Source organism: Acanthopagrus latus, chromosome 14 (genome assembly GCF_904848185.1).
Source record: "Acanthopagrus latus isolate v.2019 chromosome 14, fAcaLat1.1, whole genome shotgun sequence".
Classification (NCBI taxonomy): domain Eukaryota; kingdom Metazoa; phylum Chordata; class Actinopteri; order Spariformes; family Sparidae; genus Acanthopagrus; species Acanthopagrus latus.
The window spans coordinates 16,143,420-16,150,873 of NC_051052.1; the positions used below are offsets into that span (position 1 = coordinate 16,143,420).

Genomic DNA, 7,454 nt, shown 5'->3' on the forward strand with positions numbered 1-7,454 from the left:
CCTGACTAAATCTGAGCTGCGCTGTGACTGCCTCTGCCTGCTCCTCCTACTTCCTCTAGAAGGGCTGCCCATCACGCTGGAGAAACGCAGCCAAAGAAAGGAAAAGAAAAAAAAAAAAAAAACATACCACCCCCCCCTTCCTGCGCCCAGTCACCCCGCCCAGCCGGATTTCTCTCCCTCCTCTGTGCATTTCCTAAATAAACCCGAGACAGTAACGCAGAGAGAGCAGAGGGGAAGGGGAGTGTCGCAGAAGCAGTTCCTAATTACAAGGAGGCAGGGAGAGACCATTTAAAGCCACCTTTGGCCAAATCCACTGCTGTTATGGAAACACATGAGAGGAGCAAGAGGGGTGGGGAAAATGGGGAGCATGCACAGGGGAGGGTGGGAGGAAGAGGGACGGAGAAAGACATACAGCAAAAGTGGACAATAGGAGAACAAGATAGGGGATGGAAGTGGTTTAGGTTTGCAGTCAGGACGGCTCTCTGAACAGATTTCCTCGCACTGTAGGGAGCTTTAGAAATCATCCACAGCCCCTCCATTTCAGAGGGCAGCGGGGTGGGGGAGGTGTACGTAGGGTCTGTCTGACAGTGAAGCTACACAGCCTAGACCTGGATGGACTCTGGGTGGCGGAGTAGAGCACATAGCGTAACCCAGTCTCTCCTTTCTCCTCCTTCCCTTCCTCAGCAAGGGGACACAGTCACGTCATTGTGTGGGGAATAACTATCCTTTTAGCCAGAGCCGCACTGAAGTTAGTGAGGGAAAACCCACACCATCACACTCAAAACCATGCCGCTCACAGACAACAGCTTTCCTCTCTCCTCAGTTTATTACCACCGTGCTATGTGGAAGTGTTTTCATTCTTGCTTTTCGCAGCCAAGTCCCAGCAGATTATGTTTTTCGATAAGTAGGAGGAGCAAGGGAAAACGAGGGATTCCGACTGAATCCCACAGCCCCCCTGCCACGCTGATGTGACTTCACACCATCCTCATAGCTGGCTGCAATGACTCAGCTCATAAACAAATGGATAAAACAAACTCATACAAATAGAGTCATGTACGCAGGAAGTGTGACCCAGATGGAATGTAGGCCTGGCCCTCTTTTTCGTGGTAACCACAGTGGGATACATCGCATCTGCCCTGTCCTTCATAAATCAGTGTGCCCGTGGCGGCCTGAGCTTCCTCTGCACTCGAACACTGAAGGTGAAGTCATACATCAATACAGCTGGGGATATGAATGCGAGCGTCCACACAAGCCGTTTTCGTGGCTACAAAAGGTGCAAGCATATACCTCGACCTGTAAAGATCAGCCCACTTAGAGGTGGACAGATGATGAGGAGACAGCTGTGTTGCAGTGTTACATGTCCTGCAACTAGTAAACAAAGGGCTAACAGTGCTGCAGACTGAAAAAGAAACACAGTAAATACATTTAAGAGGTTTTAAGGGCTTCATTACACGTCAATTTAACAGCCGTCAGGCACCACAACAGGTTTTTTGACTCCATGGAGACTTTTTGCATGGAAAAACTGTGATGTGATAAGATGTGAGACACGCAGAACTAATAAAGCCTCCCAAGAGCAAAACAACATCCTCTGTGCTCAGTTGAAACAGCCAGGGAGAGAGTGAGTTAAAGTCAGTTGGAACAGGGTCTGGCAGCAAAGCTGGGGCAGCCCTCCTGTAGTCTGAGTAATGTCTGTTCAGGAGGAACCCCTGGGGCACAATCTCTCCATCTCCCTCTCGCTCCTGCTTACAGAGTATCACAGTCAGGCGCTGTGTGGTCAGGGGTTACTTCCTTTAAACATTTGTAAGTTAGACAGGTATACATTACAGTAAATCATGCTGCATTCTCATATGTGTGACTAAGCTTGGGCAGACTGCTATAATGTTGTTTAGAGCCATCCTGATTATCAGAGATTGACATGCAGGCACACATGCTGCCGGCAGCCAATTACAACATTTGGAGAATGCATTCTGCAGCAAACTAAAAATGTGAGCTATGCATGTGCATGTATGTCCATAAAAACGAGGGGAGGCGACTCCACATCTACAGGGCAAAATAACAGTAAGAGCCTCTCAGGTCCCATTACAGCAGTGTTCGAGGATCAATTTCACGCCTGGACCGCAGTGCCGTTACATCACCAAAACTGATGCCACATCCCCCTCTTTACTGGCCCGTCCTGCCTTGTGCCAATGCATGAATGCTATTGTAACACAGGAAGAGGGTTAGGGAGGCAGAGTAGGGCTGCAGCCTCAGCAGCCCCAGCCCTAAAGCCACCTGTCGGGGAGGCAGCTTGCTAGTTTACAGAGGGATCTGTTACGGCCCAGCTAGCAGCACAAAAACAGGTCACCTGAGCCCCAGCTTTTCCTCCCAGCTGGGATACCATGTGACTGTGTCGGGCCCCAGAGCCGGGCAGCTTTGTGTCTGGGTCTCTCAGGGTCTGGGTACCATACAAGTGAGATCACTGGAGACCAGGGCACAGCCACACAGCTTAGCCCCACATGGTGAGGCGTGTATCTACAGAGACACACCACCAACACAGAGGTGCAACTGTTTCAGGGATGATAGTTTATTGTCTGGAGACAAGAAGGAGAACAATAACAAGGAGAGCTCAAACCAAGTATAGGAGGAGAAAATAGATGAGGATGTGGCCTTCATCTGCCCTATCAATGTGTCAATACACCAATAGGTATCCCTTTTTGCTGAGCACACTTTAGGGCTATTTGATCATATGTGTGTCTGAGAGTCCGTCTTGGGGTTAGAGGGAGAGGAAAGGTGTGTCATCTGAGACTGCCATGACTCCTTGCCGCCTGCCAGAGTGCTCTGTCCCTATGGAAGAGGGGGAGTGGCAGCTCTCTTCCTGTCACCATCTCTGTCAACACAGCAAGCAAACACACACTTGGCTGCAAGGCAACCAGGCACACATACAGCCGGTCAGGTATTTAACACTGTCAGGTCCAATATCGTGTAGGGAAAAAATGAAGGCGCAAGTATCAGGACAAAGGTTTCTGCTCCTTTACAAGGCAGAACAAGATGGCTGGGGATTTTGTGTATTATGGAGCAGAGACTGATTAAACACTGTAGGGCCCTCTTACTCATCTAGTTGTAATAAAGCCTCCTCAGAAGAAACGACCCTTTGCCTTCTGTGCTTACTACAATGTGAAAAATATCCATAGGCGAATGAACTTCATTAAGACGACACGGACACTCACGGGCATGAACTAAGCCGACCATTCAAGTGCTTAGTGATGTTTATACATGAATAATGATACAGTGACTTGAAACTGACCCTGTTTTGCCTGCTTGTTTCACTTGACAGGATTTAAAGGCCTGAAACTTGAATTACCCCTGCTACTGACAACATCCTCACACAATATCAACACTGCTGTTAAAAAACTCTAAATTAATCATATGTATGATGTTGGTAGTTTTAACAAGTACGTAGGTGTATTGGAGATTGGATGTGCTTTCAAGAGTTGGAAATTGCACTGTTCCTAACTCAAAAGACATGAAAATTACCAGAAGGGAAAAGTGGGAGCGCGAGAGAAGGGGAAAAAACACTAGTTGGCAATATTCATGAACTGAACAAAGTGCCAAAGTTTGTCCCACAGGGTGCCAGAGAGGAGAGGACAGCTGTGCCACACCATTGTAAGACTGTGTCTGTTTCCAAAGGCTCTGAAAAAGACTAGCTTTGATTTAGTTCCTCAATATTTTTGCTTATAATAAGTTAATATTTGATGGTTAAAAAGCAATGTAATGGTAGCAATGATAAACTGCCTTAATACATTCAGTAAAAAGGAAGCCTACAGGGAGCACTTTGGTGGCTGACAGTATAAATAAAGGATCAATTTTAAATGTATCCTTAAATACAGGCTTGTGCTGAGGCAACCTGCAAGCAAGTATCCAATGTGATCCAGAAAATGTTTTCAAAGTATGTGCTGTGGAACTGTGGACTCAAGCATTACCTGTAAAATATGAATAGTATTAAAAAAACAAAATAAAACACGGACTGGGACATCCCTTGCATTTTACAATGTCTAATATAACTGGGCTGTCATGAATATAAAGTGTAAAAGCTGGGTTATCTTTTATGTAGTTAGGCAAATTAAATATTTAACAGATTTCTCACTACAAGCATCAAATCACCCTTCTTTAGCAACATTGAAATTCAAAATACATAACTACTTCAAATTCTAATGAGTTTCAATAAATTATTGAGTGTATTTCTATCACACTAAAGGAGACAAGTGGAGAGCAGTGAAGAGGAAATGCAGCCCATGGGTGTGGGGGACAAACTACTTAATATTAACCTTGTAAATATGACTTCACTGGAGGTGATGTAGCAAAGGAGCAGATCTACACTGGGTTACATGTTCCTTTCATGCTGTCAACAATAGCATAACATTTCACTCTCTGTCGCTACAAGTACTTGTGGCTAATTTTCTATCACAATAAATCTCATGTCCCAAAATCCAACATTACAACACCATACACAGGCAATAGCATAAGCCGTGACGCACGTTACAGGGATACTCTGCTGCTCGTTTTGGGAATAGGCACAACAGCGTCAGTGATTGTCACTATGACAAGCCAAAAAGCGCAGTATTATCGAGCCATGATCTACATCACTTTACGTTGCCGTCATGCCCAAGCTCAGCGCTCAAGTGAAATAAAATAATAATAATAAAAAAAAATCATGTGTTGTGTAGTTGCTTCTCAGTGAGTATGTCGGCGCTGCAGTCAGTCCTGCCGATAGGGGTGTGGAGGGTACAACGTTGCTATTATGTTACCACAACACCCTGGTGCTGTCGCCATTTTCATAGCGCTTTTCTCAGGACGGCGAGACAACCGTGTGGCCAGGGGAGCCTCGCCATGGGAGGAAAATCCCCAAGAATGCATTCAATCGCCTCTTTCATACACTCTACCTTAAGTATCACTCTGTCGGTACAGTCTCTGTGTTGTTACTGTTAGGGTTTTTCGTGAATTCGTCGAAAGCAGCGCCAGTAAGCTAATCGGCTAGCAATTATGGCCAAGCAATGGCCTCTGGAAATGTAGCAGGCTCAGTGTAATGGCATTCGGAGTGGGGAGACAACCGAAGCACGAACCGCCTTAAATTTGACTTTTTTTTAAACCGTGAGGCAGAAAAGCAACAGAAGCAACTTTTAACACAGCGGTGCCTGGAATATCTGTTAAATCTGGGCCGGAAATAAAGGCCAAAAATAACCGTGGAATGTAACGTACAAAGCTAGCAGTAACCCGCGGGGGCTAACGGTATAATGCGTAGTGGATTTAAGTTAGCAAAGCATGCTAGCGCCGACACGAAAGAAATGGATTAATACTTGGCTCGTCACAGACAGGAAAGAGCGAGAATATCAGCGTTGAGAGATGGCTGCTTGTGGCAAAAGCGATCGCTCACGCATACGGTAATTTGTGTAAGGGTCGGGTAAAACAACCAATTGCGACAGTACAGTTCAGCATGGCGAAGGGCTGCCAATCGAGATGGAGTTACAAATTGTATGACTGGGGCGAGATGCCCAAATGGAACATCCCCTCCCCCACGCTTGCTGCATTTGAACCCAATACACTCTCAATCTAAATTGAGTGATCGCGAAATCTACTTTTTAAGTCCGTTTTTTATAACAAAATAGCACCCACTAGCTCCTCGTTTGACATTGGATCTGTTCTCGATTTAATTTCTTTATAAAGGCTCTGTAGCCTATGAGATTACTGCGCAATGTAGCCAGGCACTTAGGCTATTTTAACAGCTGGTCTTGCTTTGAGTTGACTGGGACACAACAGACTAGACATCTTTATATTCCTGTTTACATGCATGTTAAAAAAGCTCATTGTTCTTTGGCTTTGAACGGCGGCATTGTATGAAATTTCGCTGAACGGAAATAATGTCCCGTGCTCTGTGAGAGCAAGATGGGAGCCACCACGACGAATTCAAGTTTGTAACTAATGCTAAATGTACTGTTTTCATGCTGGCTGGCAGTGTTGCAAACAATGTATTCAACTAACAGATGATGCCCCAAAAGATCTGGCGCGTTTGCTGACAGTTGCAGTTGCGAGGACCTTAGCTAATGTATAGTAAATTAACTGGTTGGAAATAAAGCGGGTAACGTGTATTAGGAGGTCAAATTATTTACTCTAAAACGGATGAAACCCTGCGCAATATGGCCCGCAGTGTCACTGTGTCAAACTCAACATCAACCGAGTCCCCCTCGGGGTCTAGTTAAATGTGCAATTATTAGTATGCCATTATTTTTTCAGGGCAAGTTCACTGCTGGCAATGCTAACTGTTGTTGACCTAGTCTGTATGCCTGAGCGAAGACGTTACACGTTAGGCATTAATCTAATTGCAGCGTTTTCGTCTTACGTTACCTATAAAGTTAATGTGTATTCAGTATTGAGGCTTCTTTCACTGTGTGGCATAATAATGTTAATCTCAGCTACCTGTGAATATTTTTTAGCCGATAACTTTGTATGACGTCTCGTTTATCCCACACGATCAACGAAAAGTCAGAGCCCTGTTCGGTCTGAGTCAAGCTAATTTGAGCTAGTAGCATGCGCTAGCTAGTAAGTGGTCTCTTAGCGTTACGATTGCCAACTTGACACTTAAATGGTAAACTTACGTCATCCAGTAAGCGGTTTTCAAATTATGATTAATGTGAATCTGAACGACAATGGGCTTCACACCTACAGACCCAGAACTAACGGTGTTGATCAGCTAGCTAGCAAGCTAACCACAGCTGATACTACAACTACGTTAGCCAGCATCAGCATGATGTGCCTAGCCAGCTAACTAAAGCCAACAATAGCCTTCCAGGTCGGATTTGTGCTCACCCAATAACTACCAGTTAATGCAGTTTACTTACCGTTTTATGTCCACTCTGGAGGACCTGAATAGCGAATAAGGGGACCTGGGTAAGACCCCCGTCGCTTTCCACACAGCTTCCACAACCAAAACAATACTTCTGTCCACACACTGCGGATCCCTAGCAAAGCTTTAAAATGTTTGTATTTAAGCGTGTCCTCTAAAGAGTCCTTTCCTGTAGAAAATCCCTTGACTCTTGTCCTATGCGGTGGCGCAAAACTGACTAGAAATTAAATCGAAACCGTTAAAACTGAGCCCTAGTCAACGGCGACTTTTAGAAATTAGATCCCCTCAAACCAGTCTCTTTCCCCTTTGCAAAAATGGCGGCCCTGCCAGGACTGCCGAGACTCCGCCTCCCCCACGAGCCCCCCTCCCTCCCCATCACTAAACCCGAGCCCCGCCTCCACATACTGCGGGGCTTCCCCCCCGCTCTCGCAGGGGCGACGTGACCGTGCTTCATGCGCGCTCCCACCTCTGATTCTTAAAGTCTCTGCTATTTCTGTCGGCAACGCTCTGGATTTAACTTGTGCGACACTCTTATGCCTCTCAGACGGACATCTGGTGCAAAGAAATAACCTTAGGC

The 7,454-nt window shown here is 45.8% G+C and overlaps 1 protein-coding gene across 6 annotated transcripts in view; it reads right to left on the reverse strand.

Annotated features, from left to right (window-relative positions):
- kmt2e (lysine (K)-specific methyltransferase 2E) overlaps nucleotides 1-7,228 on the reverse strand; it is a 27,825-nt gene extending 20,597 nt beyond the window's left edge. For all 6 annotated transcript variants that reach the window (XM_037121591.1, XM_037121589.1, XM_037121593.1 and 3 more), the window contains exon 1: nucleotides 6,873-7,228. The gene's annotated coding sequence lies outside the window, so the exon portion shown is untranslated. The remainder of the gene's footprint in view (nucleotides 1-6,872) is intronic.
- Nucleotides 7,229-7,454: the final 226 nt, after the last annotated feature.